Raw genomic sequence first — 8,964 nt, 5'->3', positions numbered from 1 at the left:
CTGGGACCCTGTAGTAATCTTTTGATGCACATATGACTGCGGCTAACATCCAGGAGTGAACCTCTAGTCACTGCATTGGTGTGTGTTGTAGGGCTGGCAGATTTGGAGTCGCTCCTGCCGGGACAGACTTCTTTCTGGAGAAGGACAGGGCAGAGCGGTGGATGCTTCTAAAGGAAGCAGACACCCAACACAGACTTCAAAAACTCAGATCCTAAATCACATTTGGTGTCTGGAAATGAACTATAAGAAAGGGAACTTGAGGCCAACAAAAATGGTAAACTGTCAAGCAGTCATTCTGCCTGTATGTAGAGGAGGAGGAGCTCTGCAAGATTTCTGCCTGTGACTAGGACTATTGGCTAAGGTCTACTACTCGTCCATTTGGAAGTGGGAACTCCAAGACCACCTGACCTCGAGCCTGGAGTACCAGTGCCAGCCTACTCGCCAAGACCAGTGTGCCTTGTGAGGAAGAGGAAATCTCTTTGGGGGAGTGTGGTCCACTAAGGAAGCCAGGTGAGTGGATCCTCATAGTGAGGTGTGAGAAAATGACTGATCCACTGATTGGTCAGTCACCTATGTGCAGATTCAAATCAGTGACCCCAGGATGCCAGAAGGGGTTGCTGATAAGTTAACTATGGCTGCACCGATCGGGCTATCACCTTTGTGCAGGGTAAAGTAGGTGAACTTGTCTGCACAAGGGGGCTGCCATGAAGATTGCCTCGCTGCAGTGCCGATTGGGTTGAAGCCCATGTGCAGATTAAGTTGGGCACCCCATATGCCAGAAGGGGCTGCCGTGAAGATTGCATTATTGACATGCCGATTTGGGCTGCAGCTAGAGGTGGGGGTAACTTCTACTATTGCCAATTTTTGCAAAAATAACGGAGAAAACTGAACAACCAACTCAAACGTTTTATCAATTCTGATGATTTACTTCTTCCAACTCAATCTGGGTTTAGGGTCTCTAACTCCAAGGAGTCTGCCCTCTTTCTCACCACCGAAACTTTGAGATGGTGTGCGCAAATGAAGGGAAAACAGCTGCTCCGGTGTTATTAGACCTAAGTGCCGCCTTCAACACTGTATCGCACAACCTACTCCTTCAGAATCTTGGGCAATGCAGGGTCAGTGGTATAGCATTACGATGGATGACTTCTTTTCTCTAAACAGGGAGCTTTCCGCTTGACCAAAACTTGCATATGTCAGATAGCATCTCTCTAATGCAAGGGGGACCACAGGGCTCAATACTGGGCCCAACTTTATTCAACTTATATATCTGCACCTTAGTGGAAATTGTGGAAAGACACATTGTCCAAATTGGGTCCTATGCGGATGGTATGCAGCTCATTTGAACTTTATTGCAAGATGCAAATGCTGTTGTGGCCCAATTTTCCATTTGCCTAGAAGACCTATTCTCCTGGATGACCAATAACTGCCTTAAACCAAACGGCAACAGAACAAAGGTAATGATAGTAGGTATAGCACCTTCTATTTGCTCATCTGCTTGGTGTACTGAGGTTCTGTGCCAAAACCCCACCCCTAAAGTTAAAATCAAAAACTTGGGTGTATGGTTTGATCCCAAACTCTTTTTTGAGAGTCAAATAAGGAGTGTAACCAGAAAGTGCTTTGGGACTCTTAAGATCCTGAGGAAACTCCTGGACCTACTACCAATAACGGCCAGGAAAACTGTTCTACATGCCCTAGTAATATCTCAAATAGATTATTATAACATCCTTTACCCTGGGGCCACCAGAGGGAGCTTGATAAAACTCCAATGCATTCAAAATGTGGCTGCTCACTTGGCCCTAAATCTTCCCAGAAGAACATCTACCTCAAAAGCCTTGACTACTCTACACTGGCTCCCAGTGGAGAAGAGGATTATTTACAAGGCCATGTGTTACTGTCATAGAATCCTGATAGACAAAGGCTCTAGATATCTACTATCCATGGTAATACATTGCACACCTTCACGGAACTTAGGATCTGCAAGGGATAACCTCGTAAGGGTGTCACGAGCACAGAGGGCCAGGTCGGGAGCACGGTTCTTCAAATATCTGGCAGCCAAAACTTTGAACTCCTTACTGCTGAACCTGAGAGCCGGACCTATGGAAAGAAACTTCCACAAAGGACCCAAGACATGGCTATTCAGTACACCAGTAGGCACTGCATAAGCTCTGATACCCCTGATCTTTCTTGGTCATACCCGGTAATCTGGCTATCCTCTCCCCTTTCGCCTGTCCGATTGAGGTTTGAACTGCAGAGTGGGGAAACACCGGTGGTTGTAACCATGCACTTTCCAAATGGAAATAAGTAAAATATTCCGTGTAGTGGAATTACCCAAAAATTCCACAAGATTAACTGGCATTATGCAAGAAGAAGAATGCTGCATTTAGTGCTATTTTCGTAGAGCAAGAATTCCCCTTGTTTCCAAAATGGACATGAGGACACATTTTGTGCCGATAAATAGCACTAAGTTCCAGAGAACATGAATATCAAGCGCAAATGTACACTTTGGGGTAGGACTTCCCTTCAACCTACTTCCATCATTTAGTACTATTTTCTTAGTGCAAAACGCAACTTTACATCGAGAATGGATGTGAAGATGCATTTTGAGGCAATAACTAGTGCTAAATGCTTCAGATCATGATTAGCGAGCACAAGCAGCCATAATGTACTCTAGTGGTATGATTTTGTCCCCCCAAATTACTCTTAATTATTCGAGCATGCATAATTGCATAGTATCAGTAATTTTGCATTCAAGAGTATTATGGAATTGCTAAATTTACTCTGATTACTCATTCTTCCCAGACCTAGCCATAGCCTGTGTTTGAAGTAAAGTCAGTGACCATGTATACAAGAGAGGGACATGAACATTGCATTATCCATGCAGGACGGGCCGTAGACTGTGTGCGGAGTGAGGTCAGCGACCCCATATGTCAGAGGGCCATGCATGGTAAGTGGTTGTTCGCAGGGCCCACACCCAAGCCCAGCGGCAGGTCAAACCCCCCCGACCTGAACGAACACCAACCCCACTCTGTTTTTCCAATTTCTTTCCCAAACTTGTGGAACTCTTGTGGGAGCAAAGGAGCCTTGCTGGCTCCCGTGAGACTCCAGCAGGAGTCCTGGAGCCTGCACTGGCTCCAGCTGAACTGCTGCAGGAATCGTGGCACCCCAATTAGAAAACTTTTGTTTAATTGGGGCTGATATCCAATCAGAGAGTGAACTCCCACATGACTCGAGGAGAGGAACAGCCGACAGTGGGAAAAAATCTCCTTCTACCACTCAGATTGCTCTATTATTTGAAGTTGTGTACCTACAGGACTGTTGCTAGAATCTCACAAACACAACTATCCAGATACGCATACATTTTGAACCTTCGTTTCTCTAAAACTACTAAATTAATTTATACCAATTCCCAAAAGGTACACTTTCTGGGTAAAGATCTACCTTTCAGCCAAATTTGGTGTAATTCTGTTCAGCCATTTTAGCTGTAGCTCTGTTCAGAAATCCCTATAGAAACTGCATGGGAAAACTGCATTCCGCCCCCCCCCCTTTTTCTTTGCTCCCCAAAAACGTTCGAAACAAAAGCGATGCTGGACGAACTTTACTGTTGCAAAGTGTCTTGTCTTTAGTAGGCCCGAAAGCCATTTTATTCAGTGTAGTGCATTTGCACATTATTTAATAGAATAACCTCATCTGTGTTGTTGCCAACTGAAAGCAGGATTTGGGGAGAAGAACGAGCCCAGTGTTGTATTCATGAATTATATCTTTTCAAGGATATCTTATGTCTCCTCTCAGAGAAAATCCTGCCCTTTCCTCATCGACAATGTTTTGCTAAAAGTAACAAGTGTCTGTCACATGATATGCTGTATGGACTTGTATTGAGAGAAATCATACATGCACTGCCATGAATTTCATACTTTTCAGCATCATGAGCTACCTAACTCTTTTCTAGAGAGAGCTTCATTCATTTTAAATCACTATTGACTTTTAATAAGTTGCTTGCTATTTTGCATCAAACCCAAGTTAGAATTTGGTGCTTCCCAATGTTTTGTGTTTTAATTTGAACAGGAGTGCAGAGCCTAAAGGAAAAATGTGCCAGTGAATGAGATCAGATGATATACCCCCAGATGCATCAAAGTTATGTTTTGCCAGTCCTTAATAGTGAATTTTAAGGATTCGCTATTAAAGACTCGCAAAACGGGATGGATGTAGGAATCGAAATATTATTTGCGATTTCTACTGATTCCTTATTTGCGATTCGCTAATTGCTAATCGCAAATAAGGAATGGCTTTCCCATTCATTCCTATGGGCCTAATCAATCAATCAATCAATCGAGCAATTTGTATAGCGCGCTACTCACCCGGAAGGGTCTCAAGGCGCTGGGGGGAAGGGGTCTGTTACTGCTCGAAAACCCAGGCCTTGATTTGCTTCCTGAAGGAGAGGTGGTCCTGGGTCAGCCCTAGGTGGATGGGGAGGGAGTTCCATGTCTTGGCCGCCAGGTAGGAGAAGGATCTTCCTCCGGCGGTGGCTCTGCGGATGCGTGGTACAGTGGCGAGGGCGAGGCTGGTCGATTGCAGCTGGCGGGTGTGCGTGTAGAAGGTGAGGCGGTTGTTGAGGTACTTGGGGCCCAGGTCGTGGAGAGCCTTGTGTGCGTGGGTGAGGAGTCGGAACCTGATCCTCTTGCTGACGGGGAGCCAGTGCAGGTCTCTCAGGTGGGCGGAGATGTGGTTGTGGCGGGGGATGTCCAGGACGAGTCGTGCGGAGGCGTTCTGTATGCGTTGAAGTCTTTTCTGTAGTTTGGCCGTAGTTCCCGCATAGAGGGTGTTCCCGTAGTCCATTTGGCTGGTGACGAGTGCCTGGGTGACCGTCTTCCTGGTTTCGGTGGGGATCCATCGGAAGATCTTTCAGAGCATGTGCAGGGTATTGAAACAGGATGATGAGACGACGTTGACTTGTCTGGTCATTGAGAGGGCGGAGTCCAGGATGAAGCCCAGGTTTCGTGCGTGGTCTGTTGGCTTGGGGGTGGTGCCCAGGGCAAGGGGCCACCAGGAGTCGTCCCAGGCGGAGGGGGATGATCCCAGGATGAGGACTTCTGTCTTGTCGGAGTTCAGTTTCAGACGGCTGTTCTTCATCCACTCGGCGACGTCTTTCATTCCTTCGTGTAGGCTGGCTCTGGCGGTGGCGGGTCGTTGGTGAGGGAGAGGATCAGTTGGGTGTCGTCGGCGTAGGAGATGATGTTAAGGTTGTGTTGGCGTGCGATGGCTGCGAGGGGGCTCATGTAGACATTGAAGAGGGTGGGGCTGAGCGAGGAACCTTGAGGTACGCCGCAGATGACTTCGGTGGCCGCGGATCGGAACGGGGGGAGGCAGACTCTCTGGGTTCTTCCAGGCGAGGAACGAGATGATCCACTCCAGTGCTTTCCCTTGGATTCCGATGTTGCTGAGGCGCTGTATTAGAGTGCGATGGCAGACTGTGTCGAATGCTGCAGAGAGGTCCAGGAGGATGAGGGCAGCTGCTTCCCCGTGGTCAAGCAGGGATCTGATGTCGTCGGTGGCTGCGATGAGGGCGGTCTCGGTGCTGTGGTTGGCTGGGAAACCGGACTGTGAGGGGTCGAGGGATCTGTTCGTCTCGAGGAAGGTGGCGAGCTGTATGTTGACGGTCTTCTCGATGACTTTGGCAGGAAAAGGGAGAAGCGAGATGGGGCGGAAGTTCTTGAGGTCGGTGGGGTCCGCTGTCGGTTTCTTCAGGAGGGCGCTGAGCTCGGCATGCTTCCAGCTCTCCGGGAAGGTGGCGGTATTGAATGAGATGTTGATGATGTTCCGGAGTTGGGGTGCGATGATGGAGTCGGCCTTGTTGAAGACGTGGTGGGGGCAGGGGTCGGTTGGGGATCCAGAGTGGATGGTGTTCATCGTGCGGGTGGTGTCTTCGGTACTGACCAGGGTCCAGTTGCAGAGGGTGGTGGTGGGGGGCGTTGTTTCGGTGGTTGGGTGCGTGGTTGGTGCGCTGAAGCGGTTGTGTCGGCGATCTTGCGGTGGAAGAAGGAGGCGAGTGAGTCGCAGAGGTCTTGCGAGGGTGTGATGTCGTTGTTTCTGGCGCTGTGGTTGGAGAACTCTTTGACGATGCTGAAGAGTTCCTTGCTGTTGTGGGTGTTGTTGTCCAGACGTTCTTTGAATGTTGTCCTTTTGGTGGTGCGGATCAGCTGGTGGAGTGTGCGGATGGCGTTCTTGAGGGCGGTCATGTTTCCTGTGGTCTGATCATGGCGCCAGGCTTTTTCGAGGGTGCGGCAGTTTTTCTTGGATGTTTTGAGTTCGTTGGTGAACCACGAGGCTTTTTTGCTGCGGTGTCTGCTGGGAGGGTTCTTCAGTGGTGCGAGGTCGTCGGCGCAGTTGATGAGCCACTGTGTGAAGATGCGGGCTGCTTCATTGGGGTCCATCGTGTTGGTGGGAGGGTTCTGGCTGAGGGAGGTGGTGAGCTGGTCGGGGGTGATCTTGCTCCAACTCCTGCGGGGAACCTGTTGCGGGTGGTGGTGGGTCGTGGTTCTCTTGAAGCTGAAGTGGACGCAGCTGTGATCAGTCCAGTGAAGTCCGGTGGAGTGGCTGAAGGAGATGTGCTTGCTAGAGGAGAAGACGGGGTCAAGCGTGTGGCCGGCGTAGTGGGTGGGGGTGTTCACCAGTTCCTTGAGTCCGAGGTTGGCGAGGTTGTCCAGCAGGGTGGTGGTGTTGCTGTCGTTGTTGTTCTCCAGGTGGAAGTTGAGGTCCTCTAGGAGGATGTAGTCAGAGGAGGCGAGGGCGTGCGGGCTGATGAAGTCTGCGATGGCTTCGCTGAATTGTGTGCGTGGTCCAGGGGGTCTGTAGATGAGAGTGCCTCTGAGGGTGGTCTTGGGGTCGGTGTGTATTTGGAAGTGGAGGTGCTCGGCTGCGGTGAGGGTGCCGTCGGAGTTGGTCATGATGCGGATGGTGTTCCTGTGGACAATGGCGATGCCTCCTCCGGTCTGGCTAACGCGATCCCTCCGGGTGATCTTGTATCCATCCGGGATGGCTATGGCGATGTCGGGGGCTGAGGAGGCGTTCATCCATGTTTCCGTGAGGAAGGCGACGTCTGGTGATGTTGTGTCGAGCAGGTTCCAGAGTTCAACGGCGTGTCTGTGGACGGAGCGGCTGTTGAGCAGGATGCACTTGAGGTGGTTGTTGCTGGTGCCTGGCCTTTCGGGTGCGGTGATGGCCCGGAGGCAGGTGAACTTGCAGGCTTGGCAGGTGAAGGGTCCGTGGGTGCGTTTCGGGGTGGCTCGGTAGCAGGCGGGGTTCCGGTCGGGTTTGAGTGCGTTGAGGGTGGCGGCGTCGTAAGTCCGTCGTGTTGGCTGGCATCGTCGGGGGCCAGGGGTCCTGGCGCTGGGCGCGGTCCAGGCGCGGACGGGCATAGACGGGCTTGCCTTTGGCGCGCCTTCAACGCACAATCGGCGTGCCCGCTGCGCGCGGCCGCTGCGCTTCCGCGCGGCGACCTCCATAAATGTCGAAGTGGGAGGGAGGAGCAGCTGGGAGGCGGGAGCGGGGTGGCCAATGGGCAGTCGACGGGGGGTACAGAAGAGAAAAGGGGGCGGGCCACAGGGGAGAAGCGGCGGGGAGCGGGGAGGGGAAGAACGGCGGGAAACAGACACGGGGAACAAAGACTTTGGAGAAAAAGTCCCATAGGAATGAATGGGGAGTCATTCCTTATTTGCTATTAGCAATTAGAGAATCGCAAATGTGCCACAATTTCAAGGGTGCCAGGGTGTCCAAAGGACACCCTGTTGCATCCCTGAAATGGTAATGTTCACTGGTGTTGCGCACACACATGTCCCAAGGACATGTGTGTGTGTAACATACAACTTAGAAAAATGCACTAAAGTGCATATTTCTAAGTTTTTGCTATTTACCACGTAGTTTGACTTCGCAGGATATAGCGGCCCCAGATTGCGAATTCGCATTCTTGGAATGGTTCATGCATTGCATTTAAGGAATCGCAAATTGCGATTCCTTACATGCAATCATAATTTGAGAACTCGCAATTATTTGCGAATTCTTAAATTGCGAGTGCATGAACCCTTGATGCATCTCAAATGCCATTTTTGCGGGTGCAAACGGCCGAATTTGTGCTCGCAAAAATGCTTGATGCATCTACCTGATAGCTACCTTGCCCATTCATGAGCCCTTCGGGTGACGGCTGAAGGTCCATTAAACTCAAGTAGATCTTTGGATGTAAGTGCACAACCCTTTCCCCCCTTCCCTCCATACGATCATTTAGAAGTAACAAAACTGAAGAGAACCCTATCAAATTGGGAGCTGCACAATCTAAACTTAGCGAGCCTCCACCGAAAGGGACTCCTGCCGATACTGTGTACCAACAATATGATAAATGCATGTGCAACTATTTATGCGAGTGGTTGGGACACATCAGTGAGGTTGGGAAACCCTTTCAGGAACATTGTACCTTTGATATACAAAGATGGGTTTTGAGGAGATTCTTCCCTCCTTTGATGTGGAAGCTTGGTTGCATTTAATGAATGTAGCATATACTGCAAAATGTTACCTTCATCGGTTTGCTGATATTCAGAGGTGTGACAGCCTCTTTGATAATGTTCTGATGAGGAATCAAGTCTGGGTCAATGAAAATGTTCAGTGATTTCCCTCTCATGCAGCCAAGCTAGGTTGTCCTACCCCAATAGTGCTGGGATCATTCACCAGGAGGGAAGACTGACTCTGGGCAGAGTTTCAGGGGAGATCTTCAACTTCAGTCATTTGCACTGCAGCAACATGGGCTGCTCTAGCCACTTTTGACTCCCATTAGAAACTGAATGTAGCACAGTACTTTGAACTGGAATTTGGTACTAGGGTCTTAACGTGTCAACAGGGGTATGATTTGCATTATTTTTCTGTGTGTTTTCATTTCTTAATGGCGCATTAATAAATATTGGTTATTTATTACATCTGCCA

Source organism: Lissotriton helveticus, chromosome 4_1, assembly GCF_964261635.1.
Source record: "Lissotriton helveticus chromosome 4_1, aLisHel1.1, whole genome shotgun sequence".
Lineage (NCBI taxonomy): Eukaryota > Metazoa > Chordata > Amphibia > Caudata > Salamandridae > Lissotriton > Lissotriton helveticus.
The sequence above is the reverse complement of the archived record's forward strand: the minus strand, read 5'-3'. Positions refer to the sequence as shown.